Genomic DNA, 25,861 nt, shown 5'->3' with positions numbered 1-25,861 from the left:
CACCTACCTTGACAAACATACCCAACTGCAACCAAGGGTCATATATGTTCTTGGAGTAAGCAAAATGTCTGTGCTTTTGCTTCCCCAGGCTTGCTCAGTAAACCTGGACATAGATCCTGTGGCAAGCCCTCACTTACTGCTTAATTCTTTTTACAGGCAGCAGGTATTAAGCAAGCTTCTTGTAGCAGCTGCTCTGGGAAACACTGGTATGACTGTAATCCTCCCAGCTGAAATACTCCTAGGTATTTACTGATTCTCACTGTGCACAGCTGAAGAGGCTCCAAGTCACTGGAGCCAAACTAACCCTGGGGTCTTAGTGTTAGTATCCAAACATAAAAATGAAGAAAAATATGTGTTCAGGATCAGAATTTTAGGTTAAACAGGAAAAATACCCAGATCAAAAACTTCTACTGTGGGGCACCCAGGAAGGTTTGTTTTAGCTATTGAACCCTTTTCAAAACCTGCTTTTTCTTTAAATTTAATTCAGCTTTTGAAATGTAGAATATAATTTCAAACTGGAATGCGAAACATACTCACATATGCCTCAAAAAAAAAATAAATTGAAGGATTATTATTTTTTTTTTTTCCTGGATCTTTGTTTTAGTTTGAACTATTTTCAGACAAAGATTCATTTCATACTTTGGTACCCTGAAGCTTATTTATTTATTTGTTTGTTTATTTATTTATTTATAGAAAACTATAGAAATAAAGCATCTACTGAAAAAATATTGCTCAGCTCTGGAAAATCACTTTGGAAACAAATACAATGATGAATGTTCTCAATGAAAACACTGAAAGGGAACTATCAAAAAATCTTAATCCAAGATGAACAGAAATACAAAGAATATAGGTTTCAACAGAGAGATCAGTTCCTCATAATAGCCTAATCTAATAATCAAGCTGAGTAGGAACATTGTGTCCTTTGGTGAAAAGACGGCTATAAGAAATAACTGCATGCTAAAATCCTGCTTCACTGGTTTCTCTCTTAAGTTTTGTATTATGTTAAGTTTTATATTACAACCTCAGCTTTTTTTTTTTTTTTTTTTTTTTTTTTTTTTTTTTTTTAATATTAGGCTTCTTTAGCTTCCTTATACAGGGACTAGTTTTATGGGCTGAGCAGACAGGGTACTAACTTCTGAAGTTAATCAGATTATCCACTTCTTTTTTTACAGAAAATCAGAACATTTTGGAAGGAAAACTTTTACAATATTTACAACTAATATGGGCAAGATGGAACCAAACATTTTCCATCCATAGGATGAGATGTCTATATTTATCTGTCAAACTTGGGAATGAAGCATTTCTTATAAGAACATAAAGATGTTTGAGATTTCAAAAACTATATGGGATTTCAGGCAAGACTAGGAGGATCTCTACTGCTGCCATATTAATTTACATATTTTTAAAGAGTCAAATCATACTAGATTGTGGATATTGACAATGCAAAGACAGTGAGAATCTGAAATAGGTTGTACAGAAAAACTCCCCGCAGAAACTATTCAGATATTAATATTCTTTTTCAGACTTCTCTGCTAATGTTTCAGCACCATAAGGTTGGTGTCTTTGAAGTAACATGAATGCTCCTTCCTTAGGCTTGCTGTGCTATTGGATTTGTTTTCATCTGGACATTTTTATACAGAGCAGTCTGCAGAGGCAGAGAGGCAAAACACAAAAGCTATCACAGTCACAGGCAGACTATGAATATTTTGATTTCACAAAAGGAAACAAAATGTAACTAGTGTTTGGAAATTTTCCAATGACTTCCATATATGACTGCCTGACATGTTTTTTTGTTCCCACTTTACCCAGTCTTTCTAGTGTTTGCATACAAGACTGTGTGCACTGCACCAGATGAAGTCTTACAGTGTACATGGTACACTGTCATTTTTCCCCACATTCTCTTTGGATCACATATGCCTTTTACACACCTCAACAATACTAGCAGCTCATGGTCATGTTGTGAGTCTATAGTGTGCACAGTCTTTAACTATTTACTATTACAGTCTTTTACTCTTTACTATTTTCAAGTCCTCATCATCCCATCTCTCCAACAGAAAGTTTTAATAGAGCATAAGTGAATGTCCTCTGCTTCTCATAGCATTGAATTTTCTCCCACTTCTGTGTCTTTAACTAATGGCCATCCAGTTCTTTCTCTGTGGCATCCCCATCTTTCACCATAGTGACAATGATTTTCAGTTCTGTTGTCATGTTTTATTTGATCACTCACGGGTTTCTGTGCCAAACTATAATGAAAACATTATAGAAATTTAGTCCAAATTTGATCCTCAAGAAATTCCACTTCAATGTCCATGTGATTCAATGTTTCCCATTTAGATATAACTTGTCATTTCCCCTTTAAAAAATTTATAGCCAAATTCCAGTTCTTGTATTAATCGTCTCCACTCCAAAATATTTCCCCTGTGACCCAGTCTCATATATTTTACTACAATCCACGTATGTGACTATACTTGCCACATTTTCCTCATGTGAAATTCAAAGGTTTTATCAAAAGAAAAGTGACTGTCCTTAATACAGGACATGCTTGATAATCCATTTCTTTGTCATATCATAAATTGACTTTTAAAATTTTGTTTGATTCTTTTGTCTTCAATAATATTATTAAGAGTATTGCTTTCTTTCTTTATTTTTTTTTCAACCTTTTGATATATAGAGGTCCTACTTTTTCTCGTTTCTCCGTGATAACACTGCAAATTCATAGAATCATAGGATCAGAAATGTAGAATACCCCAAGTTGGAAGGGACCCCCAAGAATTACTAAGTCCAACTCCCGGCTCCACACAGGACTATCCCAAAATCAGATGCTATGTCTGAGAGTGTTTTCCAAGCACTAAAACTCCAGCAGGCTCAGTGCCAAGACCACTGTGAAGAAACATTTCTTAACCCCCAGCCTGACCCTCCCCTGTCCCAGCTCTGTGCCATTCCCTCAAGTCCTGTCGCTGTCCCCAGAGAGCAGAGCTCAGCACCTGCCCCTCTGCTCCTCTCGTGAGGGAGCTGCAGGCCTCCCCTTGGCCTGGTCTGCTCTAGGTTGAACAAACCAAGGGACCTCAGCTTAGTCTCATATGTCTTGCCCTCTAGACCCTTCATGATCTTTATTGTCCTCCTTTGGCTAGTCTTTAACAGTTTTATGTCCTTCTGATATTGTGGTACAGAAAAGTATATTAAGGTATGTCTGAACAAGTGTATCCGATGAAACTGACAAATTTATTAACACTTCTTCATATCAGAGCTGTTATTTTATCAGCATTTTGGCCATTGGTTTTTTTTTCAGAAAAACCTGATTGCATATTATTCTGTCAATGTTCATTTTTTCAGATCAAGGAGAACCTAACACTAAGTTTTCCTCCTGTTTCATGTGTCCCATTCCTCACTCTTACTTCACTTTGCCTTTATGAACAACGTCTTCATGAAAACAGACAAAAATTCACAGGGGTTTGGTTGCTGATCCTTTAATATCAGCTTAGAATGGTGTGAGCTGAAAGGGACTTGAAAGATCATCTAGTTACATGCCCCCTGCCATGGCAGGGACACCTTCCACTAGACCAGGTTGCTCAAATCCCCATCCAGCCCAGACTTAAACACCTCCAAGGACGTGGCATTCACAACTTCTTTGTGCAACTTGTTAGTGCCTCACTACCCTTTGAGTAAAGAATTTCTTCTGAATATCTAATCTAAATCTACCCTCCATTTAGTTTAAAACCTTTACTTTGTTCATCTGCATGGTTGTCTTGTGCAATCAAGGCTTTTGCTATAGTTCGTTCGTTCTTTCTTTCTTTCCTTTTTTTTTTTCTAATTTCTTTTTTTTTTTTAATCTTTTTTTTTTTAATTTTTTTTTTGAAACAGTCTTGTTCTCTTTTTACATATTTTGACCTCCATGGTGTAGCTTCTTCATTGGTCATTGGTTGACCCCTTAAGATCTTCTATAATGTCTCTATAACACCTTCTACAATGTCTAGGTCACTTTTAAAATTACAGTTATTTCTTTCTTGCTTATTGTCCATTCATAAAACTTGAATCACACTTGAACACCAACTATTGTTTTCAAGTCTATATGCATAAATCTCATACTTGTACAATAGTAGAAATCACGGAATTATTTATTGTATGAGTACAGCCAGACTTGTTTCACCAATGCTCTGCATGAGGACATTCAACTAGAAGCCTTGACCTCTGCTTCTGATTGACAGCAGGAAATGACAAAGTACCATCAGTTTTAAGAAGGAATCAATACTACTAAATTTTCTGCCAAAACCTGATGCAAAACAAACCCTGCTTGTGACTCAGAACTCACCCTCCTCCCTAAATCTCATGAGTATATTTTCATTGTTGTCACAGGGCATCCCTGAATTTATCATCTTCTTCTGGCATCAGTAAGACTGAAATGATATTACAACTTGGCAAAACACTACAGTTACTGAGTTTGAAGACAAGAGATTTCCAGTCCTGGGAAACTGGAAAATGTGTACTTAGCTGTATCACAAAAAAAAGGTCATGAAGTCACTGTCAGCAGTGATGCAAAAGATGGCATAAATTAGATGTGGGCTTTGGAATGCATGCAAAATGAGAATAATGTTGCATTCAGAAGATGACAGTAGACAGTCTTCTTTTTGCAATACACAATGCAAAGTCTACTTGTGATCTTTTTGCTTTGGTTTATGCAGATGAAGTTCTACTTTTGACCATTACTTCTCATGAATGAGGCAGATCTCTGATCAGATGTTTCACCCAAATGACAAATATTTTATTGAAAGTGATACAAGTTTACTTGTATTCAATACCAGTGAACAGGCATTTTTAAAATTCAAGTACTCTAACCTAGTTTCTTAGAACAGTTCTGATGCAGTTCTTTTGTCCCACTTAAAACCTTGAGGCCAGAAGTAAATAAAACAATAGACCATGGAGGAACTTTCCAAGTCATCACAATAGTCACTTTAATATATTCTTTTTTTTTTTTTTTATCCTGATGACAACTCATCACTTGATCTGCTGTGGAGTAGGGTGCATTGGGGAATCAAAATCTGAAATGTCCCCTTGGTCATTTTAACTTCCATTAAATTATTTTGAACTTAGAACTGGGTGAGATGAATCCCAACCATTGTTTCTGATTCTGAACATTATTGTTCAGAATAGGTTTGCTATAAAAGCTCCTTTCAGCAAAAACAGGAAAGATTTAAGGACATCACCTGTCTTCACTGCTCTAGCAACTTGTGCATGATTCTAGATATAAGCATTAGGTCACCTGGAAATACATAGTGTTATCTTAAAAGCCCAGAACAAAAAATGGATAATTTAACAAAATCAATGCTGTAGTGAAAACAACAGCAAAAGAACAATATGAAACTATTTTAGGGCAATTGATGTTTAGAGGTAATCAATTAGCTATGCATATATACATAAAAGTAACTACATTAAGACGTCATGCAAAAACAGTAGATGGATTTTTGTAGTGTACCAAAAAGACTTAGATACCCAGACACAATGTCTTCCATTATCTCTTCAGTAAGTCTTTTTATAACCACAGAGTAATTTCATTGGCTGGCATACACTGACATGGTTCAGCTGAGCTGAGTGGAACTAAACAGATTTATGAGACCTGACAGTTAATTCCTTACACCTTTATTTTATTTTATTTTATTTTATTTTATTTTATTTTATTTTATTTTATTTTATTTTATTTTATTTTATTTTATTTTATTTTATTTTATTTTATTTTATTTTATTTTATTTTATTTTATTTTATTTTTCCCCATTCTGCCTATACCACTTAACTTTCCCTGCAATTACAATTTCTTTTGGGTGGCCTCTATGTATTATAAAAAGAAATTCCATGCAAATGTTATTTTTATAATATGCTGCGAAGCATATTATAAACATATTATTTATAGCAATACTTCTGTAAAGTTTTTCTTGGTTGAGTATCTCCCTTACACCTACATTTGGTGATCTGATTTTGTTCTCATTCAGCTCTAAGGCTGGGGAGGAGGGTTTTGTTTGTTTGTTTGCTTGTTTTTTTTTTTTTTGTTTTGTTTTGTTTTGTTTTGTTTTGTTTTGTTTTCCATCACAATATGTCATTTTTAAATGTTTGCTCTGAACACTTGCACATGCAAGTGGTTCTACCTTATTTCATGGGAGCAAAGAGAACCAGTCCTCTGGGAATTGTGGAAAATGCTTAAAAGTACATTATAAACCCAAGTCATTAGGCTCCAATTACTGAATGAGCTATTCTGAAATCTAATGTGAGCTCCCAGATTTCTGCATCAAACATTGATAATTTTAGCTGGCATTCCTGCGATGAGGTCTTGCAAATTCAATTACTGAATATAGATCACTACTGCAGAGTTGCATTTTTACATTTTGTCTCAGTTCAAAAAGAAAACAAACAAACAAAAAAAAAACAACAAACATCAAACATTTAAAATTAATGATTTTTTGAATGTTTCTCATGTTCTCTTTTCTCATGTTCTCTCTTTTGCTTCTTTTTATAACAAACCTTCACTAGAAGTAGTGGGAAAATGTTAAAACAATCAAAGTTTATGGAAGTCCTTACTGTAATTTAGTTGTTAGTTTTTATGAAGCTGTCAAAAAAAAAAAAAATACTGACAAATGCAAAATTTCAGTATTAATTGAAATAAATACATAATTTTGTACTTTTTATTGTAACTGAAACACATCTTGCATTTACGTATCTACCAAAAAGGGGAATTTCAAATATGCATTCTAAATAATGCATAATTCTGTACATTCACAAAAAAAAAAAAAAAAAAAAAAAAGCTTAATATATACATTTTAAGAAATGAAGACATCTCATTCTCCAGTGTTTGAGGCTACTAAGACATTTGTCAAACAATGAACTACTGAGTGTGATGAGGACTGTGTTCTTTGAACTCAATGTTCAAAGATGCTGCCATTGTGTTTTACTATAATCACAGAATTTCTAGGTTGGAAGAGACCTCAAGATCATCGAGTCCAACCTCTGACCTAACGCTAGCAGTCCCCACTAAACCATATCCCTAAGCTCTACATCTAAACATCTTTTGAAGACTTCCAGGGATGGTGACTCCACCACTTCCCTGGGCAGCCTGTTCCAATGCCCAACAACCCTTTCAGTAAAGAAGTTCTTCCTAACATCTAACCTAAAACTCCCCTGGCTCAACTTAAGCCCATTCCCCCTCGTCCTGTCACCAGGCACGTGGGAGAACAAACCAACCCCCACCTCGCTACAGCCTCCCTTGAGGTACCTATAGAGAGCGATAAGGTCGCCCCTGAGCCTCCTCTTCTCCAGGCTGAACAAGCCCAGCTCCCTCAGCCGCTCCTCGTAGGACTTCTTCTCCAGGCTCCTCACCAGCTTCGTCGCCCTCCTCTGGACCCGTTCAAGCACCTCGATGTCCTTCTTGTAGCGAGGGGCCCAAAACTGAACACAGTACTCGAGGTGCGGCCTCACCAGAGCTGAGTACAGGGGGACGATCACCTCCCTAGCCCTGCTGGTCACACTGTTCCTGATACAAGCCAGGATGCCGTTGGCCTTCTTGGCCACCTGAGCACACTGCTGGCTCATATTCAGCTGACTATCCACCATCACTCCCAGGTCCTTCTCTGCCTGGCAGCTCTCCAACCATTCCTCTCCCAGCCTATAGCTCTGCTTGGGGTTATTGCGCCCCAGGTGCAGGACCTGGCACTTGGCCTTGTTGAACTTCATGCAGTTGACCTCAGCCCATCGGTGCAGCCTATCCAGATCCTCCTGCAGAGCTTTCCTACCCTCGAGCAGATCGACACACGCGCATAGCTTGGTGTCATCTGCAAACTTACTGAGTGTGCACTCGATGCCCTCATCCAGATCATTGATGAAGATATTAAAGAGGACCGGCCCCAGCACCGAGCCCTGGGGGACGCCACTAGTGACTGGCCTCCAACTGGACTTGGCTCCATTCACCACGACTCTTTGGGCCCGGCTATCCAGCCAGTTTCTAACCCAACGAAGTGTGCGCCAGTCCAAGCCTAGGGCAGCCAGTTTCTTGAGGAGAATGCTGTAGATAATGGTTTGCTTTAATCATTCTGAGCAACTAGTTCTTAGGTTGTTAACATAATTATAATTTATAATGACATTTACACTGAAGTTTGTTGTATTGTTACTTTTGGGAACCATGAAATGAAACATGCAAGTTAGTGGATTTGTTTGTAGGCACATGAGAAAATTTCAGCATCACAAAAATCTCTCTCTTTGGACTCATTAGTTCAGACATTGATTTGATTTAAAAAAAAAAAAAAGACAAATGAAATGATTCAGTAAAAATCTCTTTAGTACTGACTATTCTTTTGGAAGAAGTTTGAGAATGTGATTTTGAAATTAAGGTTTATATTGATACTGAAAAATCCCACATGACCATTGGGATCCCACTGATGTCTTCATATCAGTCATTCTATCAGCAAAATATTTTCTCTTATTTCTCATTCTATGAAAATGCACTGCAGAATAAATCAAGTGTCCCAACTACATCATGTGTATTGTGTTAAACCACAAATCTGTCCACATTTCCTGCAACATAGTGTCCTTCTGATTTTTTAAAGATGAATTTAATAAATTTCACTTTTTTTTTTTTTTTTTTTTTTTTTTTCCCATTTGTTTTGGCAGTGGTGTCTGTATGTTGCCTGGGACATGAACTAGATATTCTGCTTGCAAAGACCCATGCCAGCATTGTAGACATATCACTAATTTCTACGAATACACACTCAGAATCATTTCCAAATTCTCCAGCCAGGCAAAGTGGAAGCACTTAGTGGTGCTGAATAGCATTCAGTCATCTTCCCTGCCACTTTCACCCCAGCTGGAATTGTTCCATTTCACATTGTCAGTGCAGAGGGCTATGGACTGGATGGGGAGTCCTGAGAGTTTTGTGTACGTAATGACATCTCTGCTTTTTCTCAGCTGAGCATGTCTCAGAGGTTACCTGTGACAAACCTCTATGTATGTTGCAATATGTAAACAGCAGCACTGCTTTTCCATGGAAATAATATATATCTGTTAATATGATCAATTCTAGTTCACACCTTTTTCCAATCTGTTTATTAATCTGGTCGTCAGGATTGTTTGGAAACAGTAGTACAAAAACACAACATCATTATGAAACTTGAAAAGATGCCAGTTTGTCATGAGATTGGTTACAAAATGGTTTAGATTGGCATTCTAGCCTATTTGATTACTGATATATTAACTGAGTTTCTTGTTTCCCATTGTGTGTCCTTTTTAAGTACTGAGAACTCTACATCGTTCCTTTTAGTATGAAGAAATTGTCTCCTATAGCTAAAGGTCCAGTGTCAATCTTTGTGATAATTAATATGACTGCTTACTGATGCTTATATGCTATCTTATTTATTGTCCTATACTCAAGGATATTTAGGATGTAAACTATAAATAGTTATACTTATGCTCACAAATTGTAAAACTATGGATGAAATAGAGGTAAAGTGTTTTTTTTTTTTTTTTTTTTTTTTTTTTTTCCTAAAAGTAGGTGTCAGTTCAAGGATCAAGCCTGAATTTAAAAATCTATGTGTAAATGTCTACTTGTGAAAGTATGTGCTGAGGTTTTCACTGCAGTTGCACATGCAGTTATACTCTAAGGCACCTCAGATGGCACTAAATTGCTACATTTAAGAAACAGTACTGAGTAAAAAGTACAAAAAGCTTTTCACGTTATCCTAGACTAGAGGCCTATATTTAGAATGAGAGAATTAATAGTTATGAAAAGATGTCAGTTCAAAGAAGAATGATTACTAAGTTTACAAAGGATGTGCAAAAACAATAACAACAACAACACAATTTTAGCTTGTTTACATGAAGGCAACAGAGCTTAAAAGAACAGATTAGGAAATAATCATTGTGCTGTATCATTTTGATACTTCTATCAGCTTCTGAAAATACGTGTGCCAACATAATGGTGCACTGGGACATACTAGCTCTTAAACCTTTTTAAGAATATTCAATAAAAATACTGGGTTGAACAAATGAAAACACGCATTCTAATTTCTGCTTGGATAGTATATTTTACAGTATTGCAAGACAACATGTTATTTAAAGACTTGAAAATTTCTGAGTAAAAAAGATAATCCAGACATGTTCCTTGCATTAAAAGGACCAGCTACCTTTGTGCACCAGAGTATGGTGTTTGTAGGTGTGATACTGGAAAAAACAGTGGGCTCTGGGCACATGTAACCATCCTCAAGATGGTTTCAGGCTGTAATAATCATTCTTACTGTCTTATCATTTCTTACATAAGAAGTGCCTAAAATAGTGTCGGTCACTATTGGGGTCAGAGTTTGGAAGAGAAACTGTGTGTTCACCATTTCTTCACCTAAACGACCTAAGGGGTTCTAGACTGAAGCAGATGAGAATAAAGGACAATTCATGCTAGCTAGCAACAACAAGTAAGCCAGCGTTTTCTGGGTCATGACACCCTGGGTTCTTGGACTGAAGATGTTGCTTTTGGAAATGCACCAGGAGAACTGAGTGGTGTTTTCCTGGTGTTTCAGTCTGCTTTGCACCTGGTGTCATCCACTCATGGCATGCTCCCATGCTGCAGCAGGACTTCTGTATTTAACAGCTTTATCTGCATTTTCCCTTTATCTGATGGAAGGAGATATTTTTTACATAACAAAACTGTTAATTAGTTCTTGACAAGATTAACAGGGCCTTGCTTAGACACAATTGGGCCTAGTTCCATTACTCCTGAGGTTAAGGCTGTATTAGAACAGAGGCTGACAAGCTTTATAGGTAAGCATAACTTAAAAGGTACTCTGCAAGCAAACATATTTTAGGAAGTTTTAATAGACTTATACATGCAAAAGCTGTGTATATAAAATGTGTTTTATAAGCACACTTTGTGAAAAAAGAACTTTTTTTTTTTTTTTTTTTTTTTTTTGTAGGATTATACTGGAATATAATATAGTGAATAGTTTCTTTTCACTGAATTCTATATTTCCAAGCTAAATCATTTATATGTATACATTTGCATATTCAGTGTTAGAATGAACACAAGTTAGCTTTTCTAATATAAATACTTCTCTAATACTTTTCTCTAATATAAACACTTTGCTAAGGCTAAAACTCTGACTTCAAACCCCTATGTAAACTGTCCTTTGATTGACTAGGATATTTGAATCAGAACAGGTATTTATGGGTAAGTCAGAATACATATATATATATCTCAATTTAAAACATAAAAATAATTGTTTAGACTCTTCTAGATTTTTTTATTTTTATTTTATTTATTTTTTTGGTCAAGTTCTGCAAGAGTTAGTGCAAGGCAGAATTTCATGTACTGCTTCTCTGACACATTGCATGCAACTCTTACTGGCAAGAATATTAATTTCAGAAGCATAGGCAAGATACGAGTTAAACAGAAAAATCACGAACTCAGTATACCATCACTTGTTTAAATTTATTTTACTTAAATAGATACGGAGAAAAATAACCACTTTCTGAGTTTTGATCTGGTAAAACCTTTTCTTTAAAATTCTAAACCAAAAGAGTATGTCATTAGAAATGTAGTCCAAAGTTCGTTGAATTTAAAAGAAATAAGCATTACTGCAGGGTTTTACTGATCTTAGAAGAAATAGGTCCACTTTAGACAGCTGACACTTCTAAATCTGTTGTGTGTCTCTATATTATGAAGTACAGGAGATTATTTTTTTTTAACCTTTTAAGTTATCTCTGTCTTGAATTCACATGCAAAGTGCACATTCTAGACCCATTCCTGAATCTAAGGAGCCTGCACAAAATCTTTATTTATGTTACTTGCTCATAGTCTCTGAGAGATAATCTGTTTCTGAGTGGTTATATAAAAAATATTTTTTCTTCCTGAGACATAATTACCACTTGTGTTGTTACTTTAAAAATATCTCTATTATACACTCAAAAAGTGTAGGACCTATTGGATGTAATGTTAAAAGAGATATAGTTGTACTAGAATAAGTTCACGAAGGAACAGCTAATGATCATTGATTTATTTTATGAGAACTTTCTGAATGAATAAAGCCTGAAAAACAGAAAACAGAATGAGAGATGTCCGGTCCCTATGCCCCTGCCCATGGTAAAGGGGGTGGAATTAGATATCTTTAAGGTCCCATCCAACCCAAACCATTCTATGATTCTATGAGATTATGACAAGGTTCTGCAAAACCATAAGCAATATTGGAAAGGTGAACAGGGAATGTCTGCTGACTAGTTATGATACATGAGGTTTGGGGCATTGCATACTTTAGCAACACCTACTAACCAATTCATGAAAGAAAGGATCATGGAAGGATTTCTCACCATGTCAAGCTTGAGAAGGCCATTAGCTGTGAATGAGCTCTTTGGAATGGTGTCTTGGAGAGTCTTCTTGCATAAAAGTACTGTCTGCTTGCTTATTTTACCCACTTTTGGAGACCAAACACTGATACAGATGAGTTTTGACCTGTTCCTGCACTTTTGTTCTTAGGTTCTAGGAAGACTTCTTGTTAATATTAGAAATGGCATTGCATGTGTTAAATCACAAGAGGCCTCCTATTCAGATAAAGTAAGAAGGTTGGAATGGAAGCAAGAAAAAAAGGCAAAAGTAGACTCTAAATTCTGACTCCCTGGAGTCACATGGCAGTTTAACCCAAGCTGTGAATTAAGGAAAACAAAGCGAGCCTGGATGTGGGCTCTTTGGTAGGCCAAGCATATCTTTGGGAAACAGCCTGAATAGAAGGCCACTATGCACTGGTGCCAACGGAGGAAGCTGGCCAGTTAGAAAAATTTCCTCCTGCTCCTCTTCCCAGGCTTGTTAGCATAGTGTTTAGAGTCAGAGGGAGTGGGCCCTCTGAAATACCCCAGTCTTGCATCCCTGAAGCAAACAGTGTGCTCTGACCACTTAACAATAATAGCTTATGGGTTCAGTGTTGCAGTATGAACCACTTCATCTGGTGCTTTAATCTCAATGTTAGAATAGTGCACTTGACTTAGAAGGCAAGAACAAAAGAAAATGTCTTGAGAGTAGAGATCTGTGAATTAAACACAAGTAACATTTCAAAAAATTGAAAGTTTCTAAAATTTCAAGCTGATCTATTTCTAAAAAGATTTCTTTCACAACTGTTATTCACTTCTTTAGCTTTAATTCAACTCTCCCAGTCTTGGTCTTATTAAACTGTATAGAAAGAGTTTTTTGCCATATATATAACTTAATTTCCAATGTTAAACATTTCCCTTTTATTTTCAAGCCTTGTTTTTAAACACCTATGAAATATTAAATGTTTAAAACTTTATACTTTATACTGACAGAAAGTCATTTTATCGTTAAGTAGCTAAAAGGAAGCATGTTGAAATACTGTGTGCCAGAAATGTCCCTATGCTACCTGAAACAAAAAGAGTTTACCCCAAGTTAGAATACGTAGTTACAAAAAGGTGACAGGAGTTCTTCAGAACTCCTTTCAGCGCCTAAATGGTGCTTTAAATATCGTTTAGGTGCCACTAACGTTTGTCAAATTCCCACCTAAAGTTGTAGGTACATTAAGTGCCTAATTTAACAGATTAGAGGGTTAGTCACAAACTTTTAGTATTATGAGGCTTTTTAATTTGTTAATGGACAGAATGTAGCTCCTACAAGCAGACTCCAAGTGGCTGCATTAGGCTTCAGCACTGAAATGCCCTGCAGGGCAGACCCCTCTTTCTCAGCAGGGACTAGAAAGGACATTAGTCTCCCTCAAGTCATCCTCTGTGATTATTCCACATAATTTCCCATGTGACATCTAAACTGAAAGACTCCAGAGCAGAAGAAGGTTCCTGATCTAAGTGTAAATCTTAGCCTGTCCTAACTCCACATGAAAGTGGACTTTAAGCACATCCCAGACATCTCCCACATCATGTTTATTGGGGAGAGATAACTGCTGAGCAGGCTGGCTGTCATCCATGGTGAACTTTAAAGAGGTCTTTGTTTTGAGACACTGCAGGGGCTTCCGTGGTGCAGAGCCAAAGGTCAGTTTAGGAGCAGCCTTGGACATCTGAATATCTGTGGCAGGAAATGTCTATTTTGATGATGTCCAGGAGCAAGGTGTTAAATTCATGCCTTCCTCCTCCTGGATGTCTTCATCCTCTTGTTCTGCCTAGCCTACCTGCATGACATGACCCAACAGACTTGCTTACAGTAGGTCTCACTCTGAAACAGAACAATATATACGATACTGGTAATTCCCGCTGCACTCCATAAACTAGGTTGTAGACATCTTCTGCTTGAGATTAAATTCTATTTGGTATGAAACACTTGAATATTTATTTGATCAGAAAGTAGAATAAATTTCTGTGCAATCTTGTTTGTGTCTTAGAATTAGCTACAAGGTTAAATTGAGTCATGGGAAGATTTGAGTTCAAGGTTTTTCTTAAAGATCTGTCACTTATCCAAATCTAACTGAAAAATTTCTTTTCGAACTCTCTTTCAAATTTTAAATGTGGAGAAGATTTTTTCTAAAGTTGTTTTAACAAAAATTATGTTTTTTAATAACCAAAATAACAAAACATTCATACTGTATTTCACTCTCCGCCATGGCAGAAGACAGTGCTGGGGATGACTTGCATATGAGAGCTGCTCATCATATCTACCAATTGTTATAAAAATTTTGTCATCAGGTTTTCATTCAGAAATGCTGTTTTAACAAAACTGATAAAACATGCTACACTATTTCCAATAGGAGATGCTTTGAAATGAACATTTCATTAATCACTACTTTAAAAAATGTCCTTAGCAAACTTCTATGGCTTTTCATTTTGCATGTTAGTTTTGGCATGACATTTCATACAGCTTTGTAACAAACACATATGTCATAACATAAAAAGTAATAATAAAAAGAAAAAAAAAATCCCAGGCCTTTTGAAGTTCCATTCAGGTCCAGTAATGCCTGTAATACTGTACCTATAGAGATATAATGGTAGACAGGTCTCACATTGATTTTCCACTTCTCCCAGCTCTTTCTTAATTCTTCAAAACTTAAACTGAATTTATCTTCTATCAGGTTTAGGTCCTAAAAACAAATCTTTTGAAGAGATTTCTTTCATGGAGCATCAATTATTTTATATATAGTCAGTTAGCCCATATGTATTATAATTATTATTATTTTTGTATACATAAATTCATGTAGATGACTTGCTTAACTTCTGAATTGCGAAAGCCTGAATGATTTGCTTTGTTCTTCATCCCATCATTTTCCTATAGTTTACTTAAATTTGGTTAAAAATTTTGCTCCAGAGTAAAATCCCTTCACATATTTCTTTTCACATTGAGGAATTAGAGGATTTTATATGCATAAACTTAAGATATTCGAGAATCATCTGTCTAATAGGATTCAGCTGGAACATGCAGAATCTTCTTTCCTTTCAAGGTAGGAAACAAACTTATCTCGTATTAGCAGTGAACCAAAAAAATGTCCAGTTTTCTTTGTACTCGCACATAATGAATTTTAAGGTTTTCAATAATAATCTTAATGAACAAGTCAGGGAATTAGTTGGCTATTTAAGTAACTGCAGTCAGGTCACTTAAAGGGTAAGACAATCTTAAAGTTAGTGAGGCATTGAGGAGGGCTATTTAGAATGTTTCAAAATGTATAAGTTGAGGTATTCAGGAAACCTTTTTAATTCCATCTTTTGCTATGAAGAGAAGGTCTCCCACTAGCTGAAAAATGACAAAACATCCATATATAATTTAATTTGTTTTGTAGAATTTTACACATTATTTTATTTGGAATAGAAGATACAAGTTTGCAGGGCTTCTCAGCAAGTCTCTACTTTATTTGAATTTCTGCATTTTTGTAGTGCACAGCAGGATAAATACATGGAGAGTTTGTTTGACCTTGTAAGTAATGGAGACTGACAGCGGATTGAAAAAACATATGGAAAAAAAAAGAATCTATGAATAGCGCATGCTGCTATTGCTTTAATAAAACAGGTCAGTGGTGCTACAGAGTGCCAGCTGATAGCACCTGTGATGACAGTGACATACACAGTGTGCATGTATGTCTTTCCTTCATGTGTTTACTGAGTCCATGGATGACATTTTGCTACAGCAGCAATGAATGGAACTGTGAGCTCACCCAATGGAGGACTCACTAAAAAGCCCTTTTCAGACTCCAACTTTTTTTCCATTAAGTTCTAACCCCCCTGACATAGACAGGAACACCTTCCACTAGACTAGGTTGCTCAAAGCAACTAACCTGGCCTTGAACACTTCCAGTAACGGGGCACCCACAGTTTATCACCCTGATGGTAAAGAATTTCTTCCTTACATCTAATTGAAATCTACCCTCTTTTAGTTTAAAACCATTATACATTGTCCTACACTCCCTGACAAAGAGTTCCTCCCCAGCTTTCCTGTAAGCCCCCTTTAGGTGCTGGAAGGACACTATAAGGTCTCCCCAGAACCTTCTCTTCTCCAGGCTGAACAACCCCAACTCCCTGAGCCTGTCTTCTTAAGAGAGGTGCTTCAGTACTCTGATGATCTTTATGGCCCTCTTCTGGACTCATTCTAATACATCTATATCCTTCTTGTGCTGGGGGTCCCAGAGCTGAACACAGGGCTCTAGATGGGGTCGTACAAGAGTGAAGTAGAGGGGAAGAATCACATCCTTGAACTGTTGGTGACACTGCTTTTGCTGCAGCCCAGGATACAGTTGACTTTTTGGGCTGCAATCACACACTGCTGGGTCATATTGAGCTTCTTATCAAGCAACCACTACTCCCAGGTACATCTCCTCACGGCTGCTCTCAATCCATTCTCCACCCAGGCTGTATTGTACTTGAGATTACCCTGGCAGAACCTTGCATTTGACCGTGCTGAACTTCATGAGGTTGACATGAATTCATCTCTAAAACTTGTCCAGGTCCCTCTAGATGTCACCACTTCCCTCCAGCATGTCTACTGCACTTCACAGCTTGGTATCATTTGCAAACTTGCTGAGGGTGCACTCAATCCCACTGTCCATCTCACTGACAAAGATGTTAAACAGCACTGGTCTCCATACCAACCCCCAAGAAATGACACAACTGATTTCCACTTGTACATAAGCCATTGACTGCAACTCTTTGCATGTGAAGTCCAACCAATTCCTTCTCCATGGACTGGTCCATCCATCAAATACACATCTCTACAATTCTTCTCTTTAATGGTATCTTTTGATGTTCCAGTGGTCTGCTACAGAAGTTCTGAGTCTAGTATACACGTGTGTGTAATCATAGGAAGGTAAAATGGCAAAAGGCAAAAACAGCCATTACTGCATGGGTTTGTCTGAGAAACAGAAGTGAAATAAAGCAAAGATCAAATTGGTATGCAATAAGTAAAATGGTGCTCTAACAGCAAAACACTGACATTTTCAAGGCATTTTATGGCTTTCACTTCACATATCAAGCAGGGGCTGACTATAGCTAACACAAACTAACCATTCTGTATTGAAACTGATCTCTCATGTTATGGCTAATAACATAGAACACTAGCGTGTTTAATATACTGTAGGTCTAACTCAATGTTGCAATGGAAAATGAGCAATTTATATATGTATATATATAAATCATTTCACCACTTAGTTTTTCTGAGAAAACACAGTGGAGAAAATACTTGGCACAAGTGGTAGGATATTGTGCAATACACAACAGAATTCATACTTTCAGTCCATTGCAATGTTTCAGCATAGCTTCACCGAGGTCATTGCTGCTGCATGGAATTACATCAGCCAAGGATCTGCTATTGAGCTGAGTTGCAGGTTTAGTGTGTAACATATACAGGCCAAAACAAACAAACAAACAAACAAAAGCAACAACAACAAAAAGAACACAGAAGAACTGAAAAACAAACAAACAAACAAACAAAACAACAACAACAACAAAAAAAACTCACAAACACTATTCATAATGAAAAAAAATAATAATAATAAAATCCCCCAACCAATAAATGTTATAGCTACTGTTGATTTCAATGAGTCATGATTCAGTCCTCGCTAAGCTGTACTAGATATTTGTTTTGGGGTATTTTGTTTCTCTGTACCAGTGATACAGGAAATAATGTAGCTTAAGGGTCATGGAAGGGGCAAAGTGACATAATAAAACCAAGAAATAAAGCATTCTGCAGAGATAACTGGGAGACCAAAAAGTACAACAAAAAGGCCCAGTAAGCCTATTGTTCCTATGGACAGAAAGACTGATATGGGAAAAAAAAAATAAATAAAGGAAAAGAAAAAAAAAAAAGATTCAAATATTGTCCTTCTGTTTTTTAAATGAGAAAATTTGTTTGCTTTGATCAAATCCAAGAGTCTAGGGGACCTAAGTAAAATCTCTGTTTCTGGTTCCTCTAATTTAAAAACTACATAATGTTCAAAGAAATTGCTAATCTTTTCTTCATTCGGGCCTCAGCAGATGCTATTTTTTTCAAGTTTTAAAGGGAGGTGAGAGAATTCCTCTAAAGGACACATGCAAAATTATCTGCTATAAGAGAAGTTCTGCTTAGAAAAATGTATGCCAGTTTTGAATGGTGCCCTTACTGAAAAATAGTAAAACTCAACCCTAAATCTACCTTTACACATCATCTCTCAAAACATATACTAGACCATGAACAAAAAATGTCGCTGCCATTGTAGGGTATCAGTTAAGAAAAATATATGAGGTTTTTATTCTACAATTTCCTTCACATATTGTTGAGTTTCTGTCTGCCAGAAGATTATCTGCTCTTTGCAGAACATATGTAATTTGACAGTTGTGAATTCAATCACATTTTTCTTCTTGAGTGTTCATGGACAGGATACTGCACTTTAAAGAAATACTGTGAGACTAAAAATTAGAGGTCAGTGAGTCTGGCTGGCTATAACTGAGTAGATTTAATTAAGTGGCTAATCCTGAGAGAAAAATCATCTGCTGTTTCCACTGACTGAATATGTGACTATTCAAGATATCTAGAGTCACTCCCTAGAAGTTGAGATTAGCAGTTGAAGAATCTATTGTGACCCAAGAGACCTCAGATTCAGGCCTCTTTTTTTTTTTTTTTTTTTTTTTCTCAGAAGAGTAGTGAAATGTGTCTGGTTCTGGATATTTTCCCTGAAGTTAGTTGTGTTAATTATTTTGAAGACTTCTAACCTTCTGGTATTCTCCTTAGGATTGCATACCAATGACTTTCTCGGGTTATGGTGCTCCCTGCTTAAAATGTCTTGAGGACCCATAAACCTTTGCTGCAGTGGTAGCTATGGTGAAAAGGTGCTACACAGAGGTCTTGATAAAAGGTAAATTTCTGCAGCAGTCTGCAGAAAGGGGATTCATAGTGCAGAGGTCACAAGGCAGAAATTCCCACCTTCATCTCTTTCCAGCTGTGTGATACACATGCTCCTTCCTGCTACCATGACTTTCAATGAGTCCCAAATTTGGCTTAGGTTGCAGATCTGACTCTTGATTGCCTTTAAATGAGAATAAAATATAAAATTCTGTTCCCAGAGTGATTTTTCTTTGATTGTTTTTGTGTGTGCTTGTCTTTTCATTGAAAAATGACTATACTGAATTCTGCTAATTTCTTTCTTGTATAGGGTTTGAAAATTCCTCCATTGTTCTATGCCAAAATAAGCCTGACATGCATGAGCTGCATGGGACTTGATTCTTACAGCCACGTACAAAAGGAGTGGAAATAATGGACATTGTCCACTACAAAAATACTTGTTTGATATATGGTTTGTATTTTGTCTCATAAGTGGTGTAGTATCACAAAAACAGGCTTACATTTTTCAGTGAACTCCAGGCTTACAGTTTTGGAAAAGTAAGAATGTATCTCTGCATAGGCATCCAAAGATATTCCATAAAATTACGAACCCATTTCTACTGCAACCACCACAAAACCTGGGAGTAAGTCTCTTCAGATCACTCCAAAAGCCACTTAGATCTTTGCCAAATCTATTTTCCTTTATAGTTAATTCTAGATTCAATAAACATAAAGAAAAGGCCATCAAATGAGCAGAGTCTACATAATTACAATTAGAATATGTAACTGGTGTTTCATAAAAATATGGATATGGTTATGTCTGTAGGCTGAATTGAAAGAACCATTAGTTTTGAAATCTTGCACCTGCAATATAAATTTGCTGCATTTTTTAGAAACTTAAAATACTACATTACATGTATACAACATGTGTATTCCTTAGCTATGGTCCTTTTTTTTGAAATTTAGCTTCTAAACCATGTTGCCAAAAGAAACAGCTTTTGTGCTTTCAGACAGCCAACATCTTATAAAACCAGGCAGATGAATGATATTATGTGTAAGGGATGAATAAAAATATCAAAGATTTGAAATTCCAAACAGGATGCACAGGCCAAGAAAATGTATTAAAATTCACCCTGTAGAAAATAAAAACAAATAACATTGGGGCGAACCTGAGCGTTTAGTACTGCAGCAGAAACTAAAGTCTGTAAACATTCCTGAAGCAGTATGATCTCTGATTTTGCCATCAAATTTCCTACAGTTTTTGAAGTGTGTTGCTACTTTGGGTTTATTCATTGACAATAAATATATGAGCCTATGGTTTGTGAAATTTGTGCTGAATGGGTATCTGTATTGTTATTTGAGACTGACAGAATTTAGAGCCTTGTTGTTGAATTCTGACTATTGAATTTGAAGGGAAGCTTTTACCATTGACAGCAGAAGACAGGGATTACATTCACAAGTTAAAGCAAGAAGAAAGTTCTTGATAACTTAGATAGATTACCTTCATGATTTAAGTTATAGAAACATATGCAAAAGAATTTCTGCTTAAATTAGCACTTTATAATTTAACTTCATGAACTCATTCAACTTCATTCCTCAGTGATCTCCAGAGCTACATGTATATCAGTGTACAACTTAAATAAAAATATATATCCCTTAATTTATGTAAATGAAGGAAATAGATCCAGCATTAGTCAGCAAAGCCACACACTGCTTTTAAACTTTCTCATGCCAGTAAAATATGCAGGTGAAAATTTCCTGTTCTTCAAAGCAGTTGCTGGTTCAATCTGTTTTTACTCATATGTATGTAAGACATAAATATTGATACCATAATGAAATACTTCAGAAAGAGGTAATCCATTTATGAGATGCTATACAAAGGCACAGGAAAAATAATTATTTTTCTCGGCTACACCTGACTTTAATCAGGAGCTAGCAACTGACCATCAAAAATGATAGGAAGCCTGGCAGCATGCATTAAGAGGTCACCTGTGGGTTAGTTATGGGTAACAGTCATCTCACAAGATTTTACATATCTGAAGATAAAATTTCCGAGTATGAACTAGTTACCTACTCGGCTGCCTTCATGGGGCTCCTCCAAAGAAGAAATCATCTCACTTCTCTAGAACAGAATCATGCTCTTTGGAGATGTCTATTTCCCTTCTTTGACTAATATGGAGTCTCAGGTGACTAGAAGACACATAATGCCTTACTTTTGTCTCACAATTGCATGGTTGACTATTCTGAACCACCAAGGAGTATCTCAAAGAAAAGACGAGAAGAAAAAAAGGTAACTGTAACAGGAATAGGAAGTGAGGAAACAAAAAGTTTCATCAGAATGTTTTAAAATGTCTTATTTAATCATAATATATATATATATTAATTATTGTTATTATATATATATTTAACTCTACTCAGGAAAAGGATTGATTTAATATAAAATGATTCTGGCAACAGTCCTCACTGCTACAATACACATAGTGGAATAATGTAGGAAGCTGAATCAGTCTTTATCCCTCAGTCACATAAGTAACAGCTTGGATATACATGTATATTAGAGCTCCTTATGATCTTACAGATGCTTCTATTATGAACAATCACTTCATATGTTTCGATCATTCTTTAAATTCGTGTTTTATTTTCTATTGAACCCCAGACCTGAAATCTTTTTTTTTTTTTTTTTTTTTTGTCTTTCTTAAAAAATAAGTTCACAAGAAGCAATGTAATTCATTGATCCCTTTGACATCCAAGTATAGGATAGACTTAAATGGTCCAAAGTAAACGCAGAAATTACCAAGTATATTCAGTTCTGCTTAGACATAACCTTGAGTTTCCCAACATCTGTATCTGCTCTGTTTCTTGGTTTTGCCAACAATACATTCACGTCTGGTAAATTGTCTACAGGGTCTTATGTACCAAAGGCCTTCACATTTATGAAAGGATGCCAAAATAATTTGCTGCTGTGCCTTCACTTTCCAAAAATTGGGATGATGAAACATATTGCTACAACAGGGTTTGCTTTAACACTACTTTAAAAATCAGTCATCTTGATAATGATTATAGTTATTAACCATTGGAACCATTTCTCCAGGGACCACTGGATTCCTCTTTCTTCCAGTTATTTAGCTCAGAACTGACATTCTTCCTCATGAATAGACTCTAGGTCAGCCAGGGATTGAAGGTTAGACTCAGATCACCAACTGAAATTCCTGAGTCAAGTCACAGATAAGTAATCAAACCAATTTTGGCCTTCTTTCCCTGTGTAAACTAAGTCTTATCTGACTGACGCTAATGTGTAAGTGCTGAGTAGTTTAGATTGCTATAATTAAAAAATAATACTAAATCATGGAAATGATTATATATAGTATCAGTAAGAGAAAGTAGTAGTTAGGTTTCATTTCCATCCTTTTCTCTACTGTGAATTTAATCAATAATAAACTGCAGAAAAAATAAAACTGTAGATTTATTTATTCTTCACACTGAACTAAACTAATGAGAAGTACCCAATTTGTAAAAATTCTAGTCTTTCTTTTAATCTAAGGCACAGTTTTCCATTTCTATTATTTTTACTTGTGTTTCTTTGTGAACAGAAAGAACCTGGAACCATGCATTGACTTGGTAGATGCAGTCACTTCCACCCATAAATGCAGTTTGTGCAGGTCTATTTTCAAAAGTTACAATGTGTAAACATTGTAGCTTCTTTTCTATAGCTTCAGGTTCTGTTCTCATTGCAATCCAGGGCAAAAAGCCCCTATTTATTGAAAGGTGAAAGTTTGAAAGATAGTAAATTACAGTTAGCTAAGCCAAACCAACTAATTTCACCTCATATCAAACTGATAGACAAGAAGAGAACCACAAACCACCCAAACCACAATATCAAATGCTGACTCTTAAATGCTCTGGTATCCTCCACATTTCAGTTTAAGTTACAGTATTCTCAGCTGATAAGCCACTGAATATGTAAGCATTTTTATAGATGCACATGGTTTCAATGATGCTAAACTTATTATTCATTAGTTTTGTTGTTGTTGTTGTTGTTGTTGTTTTGTTTTGTTTTGCTTTGTTTTAATTATTATTATTTTTGAGCCATAGCCCTGAAGACTGAATGGCAGCCAGGCATAACCACATGAAGAAATATTGCTGATATAAACTGGATTAAACCTAGTATAAAAGTGAATAAATGATTTCTCCTGAAAGGAGAAATAAACAAAATTAATTAAAAATCTGTTTGTTTAGTTTGAATAAAATATATTCCTGTTAGACTCTGAAGGTAATTTTGTTCAACAAGGAACACCAAAATGTGGTCACTCTGTTTCTAGGTTATAATGCTGAAATGAATAGCACCTTTCATAACAGAGTCCTCAATAACCTCTGGACTTGATCCTGAAAACACTTTGTATGTAATTATGTTGGCTTCAGCTGCACTACTTCAGGGTGGGTTTCACTCACTTAACTGTAGACATTTAGAAGTAGACATGTAGGCTCCCTCTGCAGTCAATGAAGAGATACAGAAAGAAAGCACAAGGAGGAAGTTGTGTTCCTTGTCTCCTCTGAAGTACTTTTTTTTTTTTTATGAATCATTGCTTAGAGATAATAATTTCTTTCTATTTTCTGGATAAGTAGCCTACATGCTTTGAAACCTAGCTTCTAGGAAATAAATTTATTTTCAAATTTGAATGAATATTTTTTTTTTTTGCCTGGGATCCATACACTGGTCAACTGATACGCTTGTGTAGAGAAGCAATCGGTGCAACACTTGACACAGTATATACAGTGGTATATACATTAGTAACAACTGATACTTTCTTTGGATAGAAAGGTAGCAGTTTAACGTACATACAGATGCTGTACAACCAAACTTGGATGCAGCCTTGATGCAAATGGGAGTAGTATGTGAGAAAGACTCACTGCATCACATGAACCAAAACCGTGACAATGGAATGAGTGGGTTGCCCACATCATCTTCTCACCTGATAATGTGGGAAAAATTGAGGTATTCTCTCATAAAAAGTGCTATTGAATTGTGAAGCAAGAAAAAATATGAGAATATTGTACTGGTATTTTCCCAAGAATTACCCACAAAATACATTTCTAATTCAAAATGTAGTTTATTGCAGATTTTTGTGATACTGAGAATATGATGATGTGCTGCAGGGATTTTGCTAAACTTTTGGGATTTGGTTTCCATTCACTGGGTTTAGATGCCTCACTAACCTCTTTTGGCTATGCTAATTTCCTTATACAGAGAAATACATACTTAAACATTCAGGGTCCCCCTGATCCACAACTTCTATGAATATGAGCTTGTCTCCATTAGAAATGATGAGGTGATCTTCAAATTCGGAGCCATTTTCCTTCAAACCTCTTGCACAGGTACATCACAAATGATTTAAACAGAATACTAACACAGAACAGAGGGAGCATGTAAACAAACACACTATACCATATTACTGTTTTCATCCTTCTGAAAGTGCTAATAACTCTCATATTTCAGATGAAGTTTATATTGACTTGGCCAGTAGCATATTATTTTAAACTGTTAACGACAGTCTGTTCTCACTGCTAAAGTTATAACAAATTTAATGATCACAGTTTAAGGAAGAAAATACTTTAATACAATCCAAATAGTATTTATTGGGGACAATGAACATGAGTCCATGTGATGTACACTGTAAGTCATTAAGACATGTGGTTTCATTTAACACTATTTTGCTTGTGATGTGATCACCTGGAGTTAAAGTTTGCTCTAAAATGAGTAGGAAAAAAATATCCAATAATAAATAACAAATAGGGTGTGTTTGGGATAAAGCTATGTTTTAGAGCCAGAAAGAACATTTCTATCTATAGAACCATTGCTTGGATGTTTGTCTTCTGTTAACCACAAGTACATATTTTCAGTAGAAAAAAGTGGCTTTCAGGCATTCACAAAGATTTGTTCATTCTAAGGATAAACAGAACCAGATATACTGTGTTCTGAGATAAGAAAATACATGGAATCTTTTCTTGTAATAGCACTCATGTTTTATTAAAATGAGGGGATATTTTATTATTGCTACACTGCTGAGGGGAACTGGAGTTCTCTGGACACGTCTCAGAGCTGAATTTATATTCCTACACTCCCCTGCTTGGTGCTGATGCCAATAAATCTATAGGGCAGTTTTTGCCATTCAATTAAAGCAGGATAAGGCCTTAAAGCAATTGCTTCAACCACTGGTTTCATTGGAAGTAGAGGCAGGAGGTAAAAATGCCTATCCCTAGAAATATAAGAGAAATACAATTTTTATAAAGTGGGAAAATGAGCTTCAGTTAATTTTTAATGGAAATGAATTTCTTGTCTGACTCATAAAATACATAGCACTGCAGGACCTCAGCAGTTGCTTTCCTTTCCAAACCAGGACACATGGAAATAGAGTAATCTTTTTTCTAGTCATAGTATTTATTTTATAGAAACCATGTTCTGTAGAAAAGTTTTTATTCTTTTCACCATGTTTGGTCCAGATCCCACATGAGCTGTGCAGCAAAGTTTAGACTGAAGTCAGTGGAAATTGTAGGTGCTTCACTAGATGGTTACAGATCTTCAGAAGACAGGGACTAAACAGTGGCAAGAAAGTACCTAA

This window comes from Netta rufina (assembly GCF_964035555.1).
Source record: "Netta rufina genome assembly, chromosome: 1".
NCBI classification, from domain to species: domain Eukaryota; kingdom Metazoa; phylum Chordata; class Aves; order Anseriformes; family Anatidae; genus Netta; species Netta rufina.
The sequence above is the reverse complement of the archived record's forward strand: the minus strand, read 5'-3'. Positions refer to the sequence as shown.